Here is a 19827-nt window from a genome sequence, read left to right on the forward strand (position 1 = left end):
CTTAAAATAATATCAATATGTGATTAAAATGGTTTCTGTTACTGGAAATAGAGTGTCAAAACTGTGTGCATGAGACATGTGCATATACAAATAGGGGAAGCAGTATGCATACTGTATATTGTGACATGTACAGGCAGTCCCTGGGTTATGAACAAGATTTGTTCCTAAGTCTGTCTTTAAGTCAAATTTGTAGGTAAGTCAGAACAGGTATATTTAGCATCAGTTAGTCAAATGTTTGACTTAGTATATACAGTGTAGTATATTTTACATTTCTATGCACATAAAACTACTAGAGTTAATTTCTTGAAGTAGGCATCAAGAGATCCAACGTGATCTAGTATGAAGGCCGTATGTGCACAGACACTTTCAAATATGAGATTAAAACCCAGGTGCACGTGCAAATATAAAAATATTTCAAGACATTTTTATAACCTACCAAGGCACTTAAGATCGTGGGACAAAACTATTGTAAAAAGATTGTAGGCTTTGAGAAATATCTTAAGTGAGAGAGTGAGGGTGGATTTGTAAAGACTGGAAAAGGGGACATTTTGGAGCTTAGTGTGTAAGCTTTTGAAAGCATTGGGCACTGGCAGCAAAGTGATAACATTTGGGGACGATCAAGGGCAAGAACTGGCATAATGGAATAGCTCAGAGGGCTAAGCTAGATTAAAGAGACAGGCAGTGGTAAACATATTTATTTCATGACCACCGATTCACTAAACAAATGTATCTGTAGCTACCTGTATACAGACATGAACGACCTAGGTACACATAGCTCGTGTAGCAGTTTCAGTGCCAGTGACCTGGGTTCGAATCCAACGCTGTCTGTAAGAGGTTTGTACGTTCTCTTTTGTCTGTGTGGGGTTCCTTTGGGTGCTCCGCTCTCCTCCCACCCTTCAAAAATGTACAAGGACTATGAATTAATTGGAGCATTTGGGGGATACTGGCTGGAAGGGCCAGTTACAGTACTGTATGTTTAAATTTTAAAAAATTATAAATATAGGCAGTGCCCGGGTTATGAATGTCCAACTTACAGACAACTCATACTTACAAACGGACTACGTGCGGCTTCAGTGGTTCGTTGGCTTGAGGAAGGAGAATGTTGTCTGCCATTTTAAGTCAGATCACGTTGGATCTCTTGATGCCTACTTCAAGAAATTAACTCTAGTAGTTTTATGTGCATAGAAATGTAAAATATACTACACTGTATATACTAAGTCAAACATTTGACTAACTGATGCTAAATATACCTGTTCTGACTTACCTACAAATTTGACTTAAAGACAGACTTAGGAACAAATCTTGTTCATAACCCAGGGACTGCCTGTACATGTCACAATATACAGTATGCATACTGCTTCCCATATTTGTATATGCACATGTCTCATGCACACATATAAGTTTGCACAACTGTTGTGCAATAGTTAATGCGACTCACAGCTACAGTAACCTTGTTTAACCCTAACCATCAGTGGAGTTTACTCATTCCCCCTGTGAACTGTGTGAGTTTTCTTTAGGTGCTCCAGTTTTCTCCCACTGGTCGAAATTGTGCTGGATAATTGACTGCTGTAAAGGGGATTTGGCCAGGGAGTGGGGTGAGGGATACAGGGCAGTCGATAGGTATGCAAGAAGGACAGCAACGGATTAGTGTGGATGGGTGCTTGATAGTCTGGATATGGTGGGCCACCTGCATCTGTGCTGTATGACTCTTTGTCATGTGTGCACAGATAGAAATAACATTTACATAAAATGTTGTAGCATATTCTTCAATTCCTGGAGCGGCTTTGCTCAAACTGAATTGCTATTTCGTTTTAATAAACGGGATCTGTAGTAAAGCAGTCTCTATTTGTTCAGTCAAGTGTGCCCCAATTTCTACTACTATCATCAGACAACTCTTATTTTGTCAAGAGCCCCTTGAGTAATGAATACCTTAGACTCCAGCACTCTTAGTGGTGACCTAATTAAAACTCAAGTAACATCATAGATATTCTGGCACACAGGCTTTTAAAGGAGGTGGTTTCTAAAATCTGACCTACAAATTATTTAAAAGTTACATATTAAAGCTTCCCTAAAGTATGTGGGGCAGAACCATAGAATTAGGTCAGAATGAAAAATTCTCAATGGTCTGCTTTTAGCAGGTCATGCATTCATGAGGCTTCAGAACATTGCATGATTCCAATTTAAGAAAGCATTTGACAAACAGTGCCTATTTGTTTTGTGGAATAGGTTTGATGCAATTCACTAGTTTTATTTTTTCATTTTTTATTTTCAGGAACAACAGATATCACCTATAAATATGTTGATGTTTATATTATTCTATATAGTTGAGGGTTTCAATCAACCAAATTTATGATCTTCAATCTTGTTTACAGATTTCACCCTGATACTCAACCCATCCCTTCCTGAGTAATTTGACGCTGTAGATATTTCAGCTTGTCGCATAACAATTAGCTCTCCTCTCCATAGGGTACACTGCATTCCAAGTACTTTGACTTCAGTATCTTTCACCTTTCCCTTTATCTCTTTCAAATCTTGGAAACATCTTCTGTAACCTCAATTTTGCTTTCCTTCTTTTTTTTAATGTTTTTTAAAAATTAAATTTAGACATACAGCACAGCAACAGGCCATTTCGGATCACGAGTCCATGCCGCCCAATTTACACCCAATTAACCCACACCTCCGGTACATTTCGAACAGTAGGAGGAAACAAGAAATGCCATGCAGACACGGAGAGACACGTATAAACTCCTTAGACAGCATGGGATTCGAACCTTACTCCCGATCGCTGGCGCTGAAAAGGCATTGTGCTAACCGCTACGCCAATGGTGCCACTTTAACTACCTGTTGTTAAGCAGTCTGAAGGAAAATTCCTGTGTGTGAAAAAAAATCTTGTTGCATTTACATCAATAAGGAACTACTAACTCAAGTGGCTAAGGTAACAGTAAATTGTATCTTGTACATGGTAGTAAAGTTTTGAGGGCTCAGAAATTAAGTTAGTTGTTGCAGGTTATGCAACCTCTGACTGTCTATTGAAGGAACAGTGATTTAGGTGAATTTGATCACCCATGATTCCGTGGTTTTCAAACTGCCCCGCTAAACTTACATTCCACCTTAAGGAAACCCTATGCTATAAGTGCTCTGTAAGGGACTGCTTAAGATGGTATGTGCGTGGGAAGGGAAGACTGAGAACCATTGCTCTAGTTTCAATTGTTATTGAAATATTTTGCTTGAGAAAAATTGTCATTGGCCCATTTCCTTTGGAGTTATGAAACCGTGCACATAATGAGTCAATTCGGTACGATTAAAACAGTGGTTTTCAAATCTTTTTCTTTCCACTCAGATACCAGCTTAAGCCATCCCTTATAAATAGAACATTTATAGCAGGGGTGTCAAACTCAAATTCACGGAGGGCCAAAATTAAACACTTGGACTAAATCGAGGGCCGAACTAAATATTTATTGAAAATTTTCAACAACATCTGCATGCTTTCTCTTCTTTCAACATATGTAATGTTAAACTTTTTCTTATTAAAATAAATGTTTAATAATAGTTTTGGATAAACTCTTTCCAGAAGCATTAACAAATGAGAAATAAAATATTCAATAAATAATATTTCTCTATAGAGGATTTGTCAAATGTTGCTAGTGTGCTGTCGAATAGTAAAATCTGAGGGCTATTGAGAATGTGGGAGAATAACATGATTCCTGAAACTATCAAATGGGTGACTGATTGTGGGCATGAACTCTAGCAGGGTTATTTGCCATGCCCTTTTTCCATTGGTACAGATATCCTTTGATTTACACACTTTTCAAGTTTTATGCCTAATGAGCTTGTATCCAGGTGCAGGACCATTTTTAACCAGGAATATATTTATCACTGTGACATGAAACTATTGGAAGATCGTTTTGTCCTGAGATTAAAGTTCATAATACTTACTCAGGCCTGTGTGCGGGAGGGCGGGGTTTGCGGGCGATCGGGTTGGACAACGACAGTGCGGGGGCGTCGGCTCTCGCTGCAGGGCGGCATCTCGGCGGATCAGCGGCCCCGTCACCGTGAGTCGCGGATCGGCCTGCGGCAGGGAGGGGGAGTGGGCAACGGTCCTGGCGAGGTCAGGCCCGAGGCCTCCGGTTCCGGGCGCTGGGAAGCGGCCTTGGCTTCCCCTGACACCGGCCAGGCCCCAAAACCAGAGTCCACGGTGAGACCCTGCAACGTAAACAGAGGAGGTGGGGGCGTTTAGCAGGCTGACGCCAATGCATTCTGGGATTTGTTGTATTACTGTGCATGCGCTATACTGGCGCGGCGGCCAGCGGGCCACCTCTAATACATTTTTGAAATGATCTTGCGGGCCAAATATAATTATATTGGCCCGCGGGCCAGAGTTTGACATGTGTGATTTATAGTATAGGGATGGCTTAAGGTGGAATGTGAGCTTAAGGGGGCAGTTTGAAAACCATTGAATCGAGGGACTGACTACCCTTGCTTTAATGTTGCTGGGTGGTTTCTCATGTAATCTCACCTCAGCTGGGTTTGTGACTCTGCAGGATGTAATTTCTCCTCTGTACCAGCAGGCTGCAGCCTGCTACTGAAAACAACATAACACATTGACAACTTTCACCTGGACGACATGAGCTCTTTGTTTTGACAAGATGCATTTTAACCTTATACACTCGATCTACAATTAGAAAATTCCCATGGAAATACACTGCAAGTAAGCCCATGACAACCAAATCCTAAGCTGAATTCTTTATTCAGCATTGAATAGCCAATATGGGTCTTAAATCTAGCTTTGAGCAATGCTCTGTGTTGCAAGGTAAATGCTTTATCCATTCCACCTTGTCATCCGAGTATATCCAACTACATGGGAGTGAATTGCAAACATGCAATGTATGACTGACAGCAGCTGAAGAAGTGGTTCAACAACCAGATCCACCCAGTCTCATATTCCAGTTTTGATGTCTAGCAATGACGAACTCGACGACCGCAGGCCCCTCACTGATCGACAACTTGCAGCAACAATGGTCTGCCTTTAGCAGGCCAAACATACACAAGGCTTCAGAGCACTACATGGTTCCGATTTAAGAAAGTGTTTGAGAAACAATGCCTGATGGTGGTATAATGTGGAAGGGGGTGTAGTGACATGTATATACTGCTGCTGCTCTGTACATAAGTGGCTGGCCCGCCACTGATGGCTCGACCCCGTAAATCCTCCCCTTGTGACCTGGCCATAAAAGTCGACCTCCCTGCCCTCTTCCATTCATTCGAGCACATGGAATTGGGCCAGCCGAAATCTAATGTGTTTTAAAGCCTATCATTCCTCACTCAGTCTTTAGAGTCATTGATAGTGTGTATCAGGGGAAAATGGATACAGCGGGAGAGGGGACCACACAGGGTGGAGCAGTGTGATCCTCAACCATTCCATCTCTGAAGGGACTTTCATCTTGTTCTTTCTTTTCATTTTTTTCCAAAATGGCAGCAGAGTATTACTATTCGTTGCTAGTCTTTGAATGCCAAACCAAAGAAAGCCTTTTACTCCATCTTGGTACATGTGACAATAATAAGTAAATCTAAGTATTCCCACAATGCTGAAGTAATGGAAGGAATGCTTGAGAGGACAGTGTTTTGATTGGACAAGCTATTTGTTTAGTTTTACTACTGGTGGATTAAAACTATTGCTAACTTGATGCTTGGTTAAAATAGTGAGATAAACCACTTAGGAAGTTTGTCCCAGGATTGTTGTCTGAAGAGAGGACGCAAAGTCATTGAGGGCATTTCCACCACGCACACAGCATCTTTCAGCTGCTCCATCGGAAAAGAGATACAGGAATATCAGAGCCAGCGTCACCAGGCTGAGGAACAGCTTCTTCCCAGGGACAGCGAAAATGCTGAACGACCAAAAGAACAGCTCACACTAACCATCCGAGATCCTCATATTCATGAAACAATATTTTTTTTATTTGTATAGATGAAATACTTGCCCTGCATATGTATTGCTTGTGTGTATGTGTGTTATGTCTGATTTTGCAATGAAGACTAGAGAACGCTGTTTCGTCAGGCTGTACTCGTACAATCAGATGAAAATAAACTGACTTGAAAAAGAGAGAGTGACAAGTTTTACCTCTTTTTGTGATCAATCTGCTGACTAATTATGCACAATGTCTTGAGGAAGATACTTCAGATATTTGCACCTCGAACATTGCACTCTTCATCATACAATTGACCATTGGCAAAATCCACTGTGACTTTTCAGGGGTCCCTGAATTTCACCACAGAAGAATGTGGGCATCGAATTATCCTGAGAAAAGTCATCTTTATTTATTGTTCATATCATGCTCGCACGGTAAAGATGAGATAGTGTTTCTCCAGGACCATGGAGCATATTTTCATAAATATAAGTTAAAATAGAAGTTAAACACATTAAAATATTAAGACATATTATATTAACAGTACCCTATCCACAAATGTTCTCAGAATTCAGAAGTCCGATGGCTTGGGGGAAAAAAACTGTTGCCCAATCTGGACATAAGGGCCCTATTGCTGCAGTACCTCCTACCAGATGGCAGAAGGAAGAACAGTTTACATGAAGGGTGTGTGGAGTCCTTCACAATGTTTTTTTGCCTTTCACCTGCATCAAATCTTTTATATGTCCTTTATGGTAGGAAGAGAGCCCCCAATGGTCTTTTCCACTGACTTCACTATCCTCTGCAGGGTCTTGCAGTCCAAGGAGGTATAATTTCCAAACCAGGAAGTGATGCAGTTGCACAGGATGCTCTTGATACATCCTTTGTAGAATGTAGTGAGGATGGAGGGTGGGAGATGAACTTTCCTCAGCCCTCGCAGGAAGTAGAAGCACTGCAGGGCTTTCTTGGCTATGGAGCTGGTGTTCAGGGACCCAGTGAGATTCTCCATCAAGTGCACTCCAAGGAACTTGATACACTTGATAACCTCAACAGTGGAGCAGTTATGGTCAGTTTACGTGGTTTCCCCCAGCCCCTCCTGAAGTCGACAATCATTCTTTTGTTTTTTATAATGCTCAGATACAGGTTGTTGAGTCTGCACCAGTCCGTTAGCAACTGCGCCTCATCTCTGTACGCTGACTCCTCGGGCCCACCATGGCCATGATGTGGTTTGAGCTGTGTTTAGCTGCATATTCATGGGTCAGCAGAGGGAACAGAAGTGGACAAAGCCTACAGCCTCGATCCCCCCCCACCCCATGCTCAATGTGATGGTCTTGGAGGTGCTGTTTCCGATCCAGACTGCCTGAGGTCTCCCCAACTGGAAGCCAAGAATCCAATTGCAGAGGGAGGCATTTAGACCCAGCAGGCTCAACTTCCTTGTCAGGTACTGTGGTACGATTGTGTTGAACGCCAAGCTAAAGTCAATAAACATAATTTCAACATAATTTCCAGGTGGGTGAGGCCTAGATGGAGGGCGGTTGAGAAGGCATCGTCCATAGAGCAGTTGGGTCTGTATGTGAACTGCAGGGGGTCTATTGACGGGGGGCAGCAGGAGCTTGACGTGTCCCACGACGAGTCTCTTGATGCACTTCATGACGATTGAGCTCTATCCCCTGACAGCATACCAATTTGCTTTTAATTCCTTTCTTATGAAATATTTATCTACTTTTAAATACTGGTGTGTATTCCGCTTCCTCAGGAGATCTGCTAGTGAAATATTATTTGTATTTTGCAATCTTCTTTAAAAATAAAATAAAAAAATACTGCATTTGGGTGAAACATTTTTTAAATTCTAACATTTCAGATCTCTGCTTATTTTTATTGGTCTATGGGATAGAGTTATCTGTGGCTAGGATTTGTTACCCATCGTAATTACCCCCTACTGAGTAGCTTACCAATGTACTTTAGAGGTCAGCTAAAAGTCGACTATATTGCAGTTGGTTTGGGATCACATATCATTGTCCTGAATAAACCCTCACTCCAGTAAAATAATGTTGCCTTTCCTCTGTTCTAACTGATTTCTCTCTGAACCAGTAACTCTATATTCTGTAGTTGTTATTGCTGTTCCGTGTATGGACTGATTAGATGGATTGCATGCAATACACATCTTTTCACTGTTCAGTAAAACTCCTGATATACGGCACTAATGGGGCTTGGTAGATTCCAGATAAATATATTTTACTGTGGCTTGAGAGTTTCTCTTACAATGCTTGACTAATACACTTGCATTAAGAGTAAGTAGTTTAAAAGACAAAAATACTATACTAACACCTAACAAACTTCACTTGCATGAATGTATAAACTTTAAAGCATTTGACTTTATTCTCGGTCACTTTCTTTGAAAAAATTTAAACATCGCTGCATCTGCAGGTTCCTCCCTCTCCTCAGAGCTGCCCGAAAGACTAACAATAACATCATAGATAATTACACCCCCCCCCCCCCCCCAATCAAGTTTACAGATAAAGTTTCAGACTGGGGCAACTCTTACTAAGCAGGGATAAGGAGATACTTTAAGAGCGTCACCTCAATGGCAAGTGGCATCAACCAACTCTTCAACATGTGTTTTGCTCATAGCAGCTGTTTCACACAACTTTATTCAAACAGTTGCTATGGGCAAAGCACTATCCATGCAACCCTCTGGCTGAATATTTGCTCCCATCTTCACCAAAGGTTTACGTGTTACTTCAGAGAACATTTACTTTTACAATTTTAAACTTACATATTTAACCTATTATTTTATTCTTACTTATTTTAATTTTTAAATTTATTTTCCTCGATTTTTTTTTTGCCAGTTGCTTGAGGCTGCCAATTGTTTGAATTCTGGATACCAGGGGTTTTACTGTACCTTGGTACATATGACAATAAACTTGATTTTATAGGCGAGAAATACTTAAAGGGGTAGCTTCCTTCCCTGAAGGAGAGTTAGGTAGTTCTTGATGTTATTTTTAGATCCAAGTTTGTTATGAAGTTCCCTGGTGGATTCAAACTCAATTCATCAGATCAATGATACATGTCTCTATCTTACCTTTTTAAGGAAGACAAACTAATTGAATGGTGAGGCAGGCATGATGGGCCAGATGGCCTACACCAGCTCCTATTATTTTCTTCTGTAAATTGGCCAGTTCTAAGATACAGTCATCCATTTTATCTATTTGATCTCCTTTTCCTCTCTCTTCTAATGTAGTCTAATCTGCTGGCTGTTTCCACCATTCTCTTTTATGTCAGGTTTCCGACAACTTCTAACTCTCCTTGTTCGACCAAGTTCTTTTGCTTTTCATTCACTCTCTTAATGCCATTATTTAAATATTACTAGACAGCTCCAAAAGCATCGGTTCATCTGGGCAACCATGGTCTCCACCCTATTACAGATATTCCCTTTGTTCACAGCTTGAAACACTTGTTTTCTCACTTTTCCTCTTCATGGATCTGAATGTTAACACTGTTGCTCTCTCCACAGATGCTGCCTGACCTGAGGGGTATTTCCAGCACTTCCAGTGGTTAATGATATTTTATGCATATGTTGAATTTTAACTGAAAGACTGAAAGTAATGAAATACACAAAAGTGCAGGAGAAAACTCAGCAGGTCAATGTAGCATGCCACAGAAGATACTGTCTGGGCACTCCCTAACAAGGCAGCATTAACATCTCCTTCTCTTTTCTGAATCACTCTCTTTCCCTTTCCTCCATCTCCCCAACCTTTCTCTTCCCTCTCTATTCAGAGAGCTACCCCCTCCCCGACCATTTTCTTTTCTACTCTCCCATCTGGATCCACCTATGGCCTCTTGCCTGGTTGCCTGTGCTATTCCCCCTGTGCCTTCCTCCCTCTTATCCTCTCCTCTCCTCCCCCCACCCTTTTATTCAGGTGCCTGCCTGCATTTTTCCCCCCATAAACTGATCTCAAGTTGAAAGTAAAGTATATTTTCTAAATATTTTGAATTTTTAACAAAAACATATATTTTCCAAAATGATCTAATGGATTAGGTTGCATTTCTATTTCAGGTCAATAGCTGGAAAGATGCTTTTTAGTTTATAAGTAAACAAAAGCAAAGAAAGGGGATGGTGGTGGAAAATGTAAGAACATAAGAAAATGAGACAGGATATTCAGCCCTAGAATCTGCTGGACAGTTCAATAAACTCATGGCTCTTCTACATCACATTTCCTGTCCTATCTATACATCCTTTGACTTCTTTACTATCTAGAAATTTATTGACCTCTATTTTGAAAGCAATCGATGAAAGAGCTTGCAGCTTCCACTCCCTTCTGAGTTAATGAACAATAAATATTAATTTCAATTCTGCACCCCACTCTTATGTAAAGGCATGTCTGTCCATGGCCTCAAGCATTACCAAAACAAGGCCACCTAGAAATTGGAGGAGCAACACCTCATTTTTCACCTGACCACATTCCAGCCAGATGCCATTAACATCGAATTCTGTAGTTTCTGTTCCCCTCACCTCCATCTCTCTCTCTCCTTCCCTACCCCTCCGCTCATCCATCTCCCAATCCCCTATTCTCTCCATTCAGAGAACCATCCCCTCCCCCCATCACTTCCCAACATTTTTCTCTTCTGCCCTCCCACCCATATCCATCTATGACCTCTTTCCTGTGGGCATGTGCTCTTCCACCTGCCACTCCCCTCACCATTTTATTCAGGTGCTTGCCTGCTTTTTTGCTCACACCTTGATGAAGGCCCCAGGCCCGAAATGTTAGTCATATATCTTTGCTACATAAGGAGCGCTGCCAGACTTGTCAAGTTTCTACAGAGCTTTTGTGTTTTTTTAATGAATATTTTATTTGAATTTTCCATACATTTTTTCATATCAAAAGTCAAAATATAATGATATAGTCATATCAATTCCATTATACATGATGGTTTTATAAAACCCCCAAAAAATAATGATAGAAAACAAAAACCCCACCAACCCCCTTCCCCCCCCAAAAGTAACCCCAATAAGGATAGAAAAGGAAGAAAGAAGAAAGAAAAAATAGAAATAATAAAGAAATATAAAAGAGCAGACCTGTTTGTCAAGGGGCCAATGCCTTTCACTCAATTTTAACCTTCTTTAGTTTTATTTGCTAATTTATTCCAAGGAATTTACAAGGTTTCATGAGGTCTAGAGAAAGCCATTTATAAATTTATACTTACAATATGTAAATATGGGCACCAAATTTTCAAAAATGTATCATATTTATTTCTTAAGTTATATCTAATCTTCTTAAGAGGTATACAGCTATGGATTTCTGCATGCCCTCTTCCCAAACCTAAATGAGAATCCGATTTCCATGTCACTGCTATACATTTTCTTGTAACTGCTAATGCAATTTTTACAAATTCTTTTTGATATAAATTCAGTTTCAATTTTGGACTGGAACTTGCTGCTCTAGCAGGTTCTTGTCGGTTTTCAGAGATTTGTTTTTCCAGGACACCCACAACTGACTCCTTTTTAATCAGCCACTTCAGTGTCTTGCTGACGAAATTTGCCCCCTCAGGGTTCTCCAGATGATACCCTCTTTCTTTCAGGTCACCACAGAGTTCCTTTTTGTTTCACTTATTCCAAGTGAAACATAAGACAGCCAGTCTTCTCCTCCTGCATGAACCACAAGGGCTTTGACCAGGCTGAACTAAGCACTCACAACCCATCTTCCAAATGGGGTCTTCCACAAGCTTGCCAGCTTGTCCTGTTCCAGTCCCAGCTGCTGTTGCTGACAGTAACACTGTAGAACTGATTTATGCCACTCTCTCTCTCTCTCTCTCTATCTCTCTCTGAGAGAAAGCCTGTTTTCCTCTCTCTGCTTGCAAAACCACATGACCCTCTGAAAACAGCTCCAGACAATCTGCGGCTCCGACAAGCTCTTTCATCTGTTGCCTTTTGTAAACAACAATCCATTAGTGAAGTCTCTTGGGCACTCTCCAAAGCTTCTGCAAAGGCTTTGGTGCTGACATGTCTACCATTAGCAGAGCTCCAGTATTTTAACTAAAATCAGTTTTAAAGTGTTTGTATGTGACCTACACTAAAAAACCTGTCCCAATTTATCTCCCAAAAATATATCTATTTTCTGTCACAGTATTGTGATGTGAGGGATTGAATAGCTTATTGTGATACTCCTATAAACCCTTTCCATTAGGAAATCTCCAAAGCCATTGGATCTGGAACCACCCTGCACAACACCCCTCCTCCCAACTCGATCCCATGGCATTTAGGACATTGGACAGATCTTCCACCACTTGATCGGAGACTCTTCCCCCATTGAGCAATCAGAACTTAACCTGAAAATGAATTGTATCATAAATTCCTGTGATCTGGACAACCCTGGGCTCCAGAATCGCTCCAAAATATCTGCCGTGACCTTCTCATGCAGCTATCTGAGTTATCACCGGATAAACCGGCTTTCCAGCCAATGACCACCTTTCACAGTCAGCTGCCTGCCATTAGACTCTGCAAGGCATTCAGGGAAAAAAAAACTGTCCTACTGGGTTTCCCAAAATTTCAACAGGTCCCCCTCCACTTATTCAAATACTACCCCAGCTCCCCATCAGCTCCAATAATATCATGTCAGTATCTACCTCCAATCTAAAGGCCAACCAGTGAAACAATTCATTAAGTCAAATTCAGAATTTATTGTCATGTGCATGTCATGAAATTATAAATAATGTCAGCAAAGTTTCCAAACTGAGTTGATGGAAAGTGCTAGAATATGTTTTTTGTTTTCTGATTTCAGAGACTAATGGAGTTGAAGTGACCTCTTCGGGTTCTATAAAGAATGGACTGAACTGAAACTAATAATTTTCAGCCTCATGTTATATGATAACGGTCCTTTTTTGATCAATCTTAAGAGTGGGAATGCTATGCTATTCATCGCAAATCTTCCTCTTATCTTTTTTCTTTTAAACTTGGTCCTGAACAAAAATCTCAAGGAAGAAAACTGATCTCTTTAGGTCAAGAAGGACAAGATAGTGCTGTAGGACATATTAATTATTCATTTGCAAGATGAGGACCAATGTTTATTTTCACTCTGCGGTTCTTCAAGTGATGATAATCCTATTTTTCTGCTGATTGAAGAGTTCCAGGATTACTCCTGGAATTAGGGGATCTGGGGAGAAGGCAGGTAGGTGGAGTTAGGTCATAAATTAGATCAGCAATGATCGTATTGAATGGAGGAGCAGGCTCGATGGGCCATTTTTGGCCTACTCCTGTTCCTACTTCCTATGTTCCTACAACCAGTGATATACTTTCTCATTAGGATTGTGTGTAACCTGACAAGGAATCCATCGAGAGAGATTTTCCCATGCATCTGCTGTTCATGGCCTAATGCCTGGTAGACATCACCAAATGTTGGCAGGTTTTGTTCGAGTAAACTTGAAAGTATCTGGTGTCTATCTGGGTTCACCTATTTTACCCAATGTGGAAAGTTGGAGGGAGCACATGTTTTTGGTGGATAACATGACATCATCAAAGTATTTATTACTGGTCCCATTGACATTTGTGGTGAATGGTAACCCTCAGGATATTGTTGGCAGGAGACTTGGTCAAGTATTTTCTGTGCAAGATTATTGTTTGGATTTTCTCTACTTGGAAATCATTGTAATTGAATACTGTATAACCATCAATGAACAATCTCACTTCCAACCACATGATGGATGGTTATGAAAGCCATTGTGCCAAAAGTTCTTTTTAAAGCCCCATCTACATGTGACACCACTTTAAGAAATTATGTATCTGAATTCCCAGATCTTTCTGTTCTGCCACATTCTGCAGTTCCTTACTGTTTACCAGGTGTCCTACCATAGTTTGTCTACCCAAAGTGCAACACCTCACACTTGTCTGAATTAAATTCCATCTGCTATTTTACACCCCATTTTTCTAGCTGGTCCAGATCCCACTGCAAGTTCTGGAAATCTTCCTCACTGTCCACTGTGACCTGCAACTCTGCATTATCTTCCAGATCATTGATATAGATTACAAATAGCAATGGACCCTGCACTGATCCCTGAGGTACACCACTTCTCCCACAAAGCCGATAGGCACTTTTAAGCTGCAGCTCCTGGGAATCCCCCCTGGGACCCAGGTGTGATTATTGGGGCAAAGGTGCTTCCAGCACCTTTTAAGCTGCAGGTGGACCAATCAATTAAATCGCCAACCCAGCAACTTAAAAGAGATCCCGCCCCTATGATGACATGGGAAGTGACACGTCACGCATTCACGGGAACTATTGGTAAGTATCCTCTGACCCCCCCCCGCTGGCCTTCAGTCTCCACCCTCCCCCCATCAGTCGTAACACCCACTGTCAATCAACTCCCACCCCCCAGCAACGTCCTGCTGCTGAAAACGTTGAGCTGTCACAACCGGAATGGCGATTGCAGCAACAGCGGAAGTTCACGGCCCCCCACTCTTCCCCCCCATGGCAGTGACCCCTCTCCTCTCTCCCCTTGCGGCAGTGACCACTCTCCTCTCTACCCCCGCGGCAGCAACCCCTCTCCTGCTGATTGTGGCACACCCCCAGCATCAATCCCTCTCCCCCCATGGCAGCAACCTCACTCCCCCCCTATTGTGGCCCCTCTCTCTCCCCTTCACGGCAGTGACCTCTCCACACCTCCCCCCCCCACCCCAGGCCATGCGGCAGCAACCCCTATCTCCCCTCCCGTTCGTGGCAGGCACTTCACCCAGAGGTTTCCCTGTGATGCCAGCACACAAGCGCTGACGTCACAGGAGTAAACTAGGTTGGCCATTTTTCTGTTAAAGCTTCCAGAGGATGCATCCTGGTTAAGTTTAACTGCATTCCCTGACTACCTCTGAGGTAGGTCAGGGATCCAGCTGTAGTTGGATCACGCTGACTGGGTCGGACCCTTTCAAGCTGCCGCATGAGTGGGGTGCTAACCGTGCTAATTCCCCCGCTAACCTCATTTTACATGGCAGCTTGAATGGGTCTAATGTCTAATCCAATCTAATCTTGAATACCAAGTGACTGAATCTTCTTGACCAACCTCGCATGTGGGATCTAATGAAAGGTCTTACTAAAGTCCATGCAGATGACAACATTCACTGCATTTCCTTCATCAACTTTCCTGGTAACTTCCTCAAAAAACTCAATAAGATTGGTGAGATATGACCTGGCAGGCACAAAGCCTGCTAATCAGTCCTTGTCTATCCAACTACTTATATATGCAGTCTCTTAGAATATCTTCTGGGAACTTGCCCACCAGCCTATACTTTTGTGGATTATTCTGCAGCCTTTCTTAAACAGTGGAACAAGACACAGGTCTTTTGCTATCCTCCAATCCTCCAGCATCTCACCTGTGCCTAAGGATGTTTTAAATACCTCTGCTAGGATCCCTGGAATTTCTGCACGAGCCTTTCTCAAGGTCTGAGGAAACATTTTGTCAGGCCCTGTGAATTTATCCACCTTTATTTGCCTCAAGACAACAATCACTTCCTCCTCTGTAATCTGTAGAGGGTCTATGATCACACAGTTGTTTTGCTTCACCTCTATAGACTCTGGATTCCACGAAATGAGTAAATACAGATGTAAAACAATTTAAGATCTCCCCCTTCTGTTTTGTTTCCATATACAGATGATACTCTGATCTTCAAGAGGACCAATTTTGTTCCTTGCTCTACTTTTGTTCTTAATATATCTATAGAAGCCCTTGGATTTTCTTTCACCTTATGTGCCAGAGCAACCAAATACCCTCTTGATTTGCTTCTTGTGTTTTCTTGCACTTCTTATACTCCTCAAGTATCTCACTTGTTCCTTGCTGTCAATACCTGCCATGCACCTCCTTTTGATTCTTAACCAGCGTCTCAATATCTATTGAAAACCAACATTCCTTGTAACTGTTCATCTTGCTTTAATTCTGCCAGGCATGTACACCAGCACGCCTTTCTCTTGCACATTGGAGGATATGTATTTCTCATCTAACAGCATCGTAGATGTCTTTTGATGCCTTAAGTCAGAGTGTTCTTTGTCAGACTGTGATTTGGCAGCTGCTCTATCACTTTTCGTGGCTACATTCATATCAAGATTTAAGATTCACGATTCCCTTGATTGTCATATAATGATACAAAAATGTAATAGACACAGAAGTTTTTAACCTGCCATAACACAAGCAAAGAGTCACTATTAGCACTGATGACGACCTTTACAGAAGGAGAAAGAGAAGCAAAAGAGAGTCCCTTCACAATCACTGAGCGTCCATGGATCTGCTTCCAGGGCAGCTGCTCAGACACCTGTTCGATCCATTGGCAACCTGAGCTCCAGAACCAAACCTCTGATATGATCAGGAAGCTACCAGTGCCCAAGCACCTTCAGGCGCCCTTTTTGCCCTCAGCACCCTCTCAAATTCTGGTTCAGATACCTGGTTCCCATGAGCCAGTCTCCAGCAGCCCACAGACTGTGTGGGTCTCTTACCCACTGAACCATTGCTATTGTGGTCGCCTTCCCTGCAGGGTTGTCTATGCTTTTTCTCAATGGGGAGTGTTCTCCATATTTCTGGTGTCCTGCACCAGTCTTCTGCTCCCACAGAGTTTGCAACCCTTCGTGACCACTGCGCAGCTCAGGTGCCACCATCTTGGGCACAGACACCACAATTGCTGGATTTTTAAAAACTGTTAAAGGCTATTTAAAGCTTGTATTGGAGTAGTTGGCATTAGGATCAAGCGGTAGGACACTGCAGAGCCCACTATGTCTCTGTTCACCACTCTAGCATGTTTCCACCAGTAGCTCACCCATTCTTATACTTGGGGTGACTTCTTGGAATGATTTCAGATTACTACCCAGGTTCAGCTAAAGGAAGACTCAGATGGTTGGATGTGGGGCATAGGTAGGTGCTCTTCCTGATGTCAGTAACATGAGTCAAACAGAAAAGTCGGAAGTCAATGTGATTGTAAAAGTGCCGGGAAAACTCATCAGCTCATGTAAGGTCTATAGATAGCAAAGGAATATAAACAATACTTTGGGGCTGAGCCATTCATCAAGGTATGAGCAAAAAGCATATAGGAACCTGAATTGGACAAACAGCACCTAATATTCTGACTGGGCACTCTCCAACTGGATGGCATTGATATCCACTTCTCCAATTTCCATTTGACCTCTCGCCCACCTCTCTCTCTTTCCCTATCCCTGCTCTCCCACCCATATCCTACCTCTTGCCTGTTGGCCAGTGCACCTCCCCCCTGCTCCTTCTTTCCTCCTCTCCTCCCAATTTATATTCAGGTGCCTGCCTAATCTTTGCTACCTTGAACTGGGGCCCAGGCCCAAAATGTTGGTTATATCCCTTTTTTACCCCCTATACATGCTATATGACCTGCGGAGTTACTCCCAACACTTCTGTCATGTCAGTAACCTGAACTTGGGTTCCAGGCGATCTCCGGGGGAAATGGGTAAATAAAGACGTTACAAACTGCCAGCATTCAGGCCACTCAATCGCTGATTCTACCTCTGTACCTGAAGCTGATCACAGATCCCAAGGCAAAGGTATTTTGCTTCCCTCGACACTTCTTGGAGTCCGCTCTCTGTACATTCTGAGAAGGAATCTGTTAACGGGGAAGAGGGATGCGAGTTGCACCTCTTCCAGACAAGTGATCTACTCGCCCATGGAATCGCGCTCTCAGAGAATAATCTGCTTCCACTCAGCCTCCGCCTGATGTTGACAAATAACATTCCTTTGTTCCTGTGGAATGATGAGCTGATTACAGGCAGCATCGCTGTATCTGTTGAGAGAAGCAGTCTGCTAACGAATCTCATTACTCTGCACCATGAGGACATCAAGCTGCTCCCTGATGGCTTAACTCTATCCTGAAGAGCTACAAGCTGCTCACATGCGACAGGGACCAGCGCTCGAGCTGGATTAAAATGAGATCGAAGGAGGACTTTTATCCGGCCTTGGCCTGTGCCTGTCACCTAATCCGCATGGTGTCATCACACTCTTGTTGAGCTCATTCACCTCTGGAGTAGAGGTTGTGATCTGATTTTCACAACCGTATAGAGACAGAATCTTGCAAGCTCCTGCAGTCAACTCGACAGGTCTCTGACAATCCGCCAGCAATCTTACTGTGAATGCAGCCACCATCCAAGAAAGAACTCAGATGGTGCCCTTCACCTGAATCATTGAGACAATGCAGAAACGTGGGCCTCAGACTCAGAGAGTTCCTAACACCACACTTTCTTTTGACCAATTTGGCAATTCTTTTTGCAAACAATCCAGTCCCAAACATAATAATATTTTGAGTCCACACAAAAATAAGTGCAATTAATTCTCTCAACTCTTCAAATGCCTGCTATGAATTTGAATGTTGCAAATCACTTTGTGCCATTGAATGTAGAGATGAGACGAGACAGATACGATCACGCACCTAAAGCTTTGAAAAATAAATATCTCCGAAGCCTGCTTGGAGAAAAACCAGCAGCAAGAAAAAGACCCTGAGGACCAGAGAAAGACAGACTTATGACAGATATTCAATATTATGGCAAATATTTGTTTCATTCATTTGTCCCTGTTTGGATTAATAGCACTTTCATTTATAACTGACAAATCCACCTACAGTATGTAGCTGATTATATTTGTTACGTCTGTCAAGAACATTGGAATCCACGCCAGGCATTGTGTGAAGAACAGATTAGTATTGCATCCACTAATTCCTTGTGATTTTCCAATGTTCTTTAATTCAAATCAGATTAACTCGATGGTGCAGCTCTGACATTTGAATGTCAAATGTTTTAATACAGTCTGGAGGCTAAGATGATTCATGAGAACCTTTGAAAAATTAAGCTCTTCCTACACACTGACTGCAATGTAGATTCAACTCCTCAATTCTGGAGTACAAATCCTCCAGAAAACCTATCAGTGGGCTAACTAAATATTTGAGTTAGATGAAAGTCTTCACCTATGGTACATCGGATACAACTCCTATTTTTGCAATAAGACGATACATAATAGTGTGGAAGAATTGGGGTCCAAATCCATTAATCTCCTAATATTTCCACACAGGTTGATAGGATAGTTAAGAAGGCCTTCCTGGTAAGAATATATAGGTTGGCACAACATCAAGGGCTGAAAGGCCTGCACTGCTGTAGTGTTCTATATTCTATGTTCTATAATACTCAGCTTTGTATATTTAGGACCTTTATTCAATCATCTAAAGTCATTTCTGTAATACAAAAATGAAATATCTGTTGCAATGAATTATCGTATATTTCAGTATATAAGTCAACCTTCAGATAAGATAGGTTCCCATTTTCTGACTCATTTTCATGGTTTTATCATATATCAGGTATATATTCACATGAGGCATACACCTAAAATCTGTTCTCTTTGCTCATTTGGTATTGGGGTACCGTTGTACTGGGTCCAGGTAACAATTGCAAACACTCTCCAATTCCCTCACAACATTTGGAGAAACTTTATATCATCCAGGACAAAACAGTTCACATAAAGCAGGCAAGTGACTTATGCAAAAGTGCTAGAGAAACTCAGCAGGTCACACAGCATCCATAGGAAGTAAAAGCCAATGTTTTGGGCCTAAAACCTTCATCAGGAATCTGGAAAAACTAGTGTGGGCTGATAATGACAGCACCTTCAAAGCTGTGACCCTGATCATCAAGGAGGACAAAGAATACACTAATGTGGATACTACCTGCTGCAGGCTCCCCTTGTGCTCAGACACCATCCTCACCTGGAAATGACTTCTCATGTTTTGATGCCTGGAACTCCCGATCTGACCACATCTATGGGAGTACCATCACCAGAGATTCTTCAGTGGTTTGGGAAGTTAGATCACCTCTGAATTATCATAGGCAATTAGGGATTAGAAGATTTGCATCTTGGAAGGGGCCCGCTCATCTGTGTTCTCATTCTGGAAATGGATAAAATGAAA

The 19827-nt window shown here is 42.0% G+C and overlaps 1 long non-coding RNA gene across 1 annotated transcript in view; it reads right to left on the reverse strand.

Moving 5' to 3' along the window:
• LOC138742624 (uncharacterized) overlaps positions 1-19802 on the reverse strand; it is a 78220-nt gene extending 58418 nt beyond the window's left edge. Inside the window, exon 1 of the long non-coding RNA XR_011344290.1 lies at positions 19627-19802. This is a non-coding gene — a long non-coding RNA (uncharacterized lncRNA). The remainder of the gene's footprint in view (positions 1-19626) is intronic.
• Between the last annotated feature and the right edge of the window lie 25 nt (positions 19803-19827).

Source organism: Narcine bancroftii, chromosome 9 (assembly GCF_036971445.1).
Source record: "Narcine bancroftii isolate sNarBan1 chromosome 9, sNarBan1.hap1, whole genome shotgun sequence".
NCBI lineage: Eukaryota > Metazoa > Chordata > Chondrichthyes > Torpediniformes > Narcinidae > Narcine > Narcine bancroftii.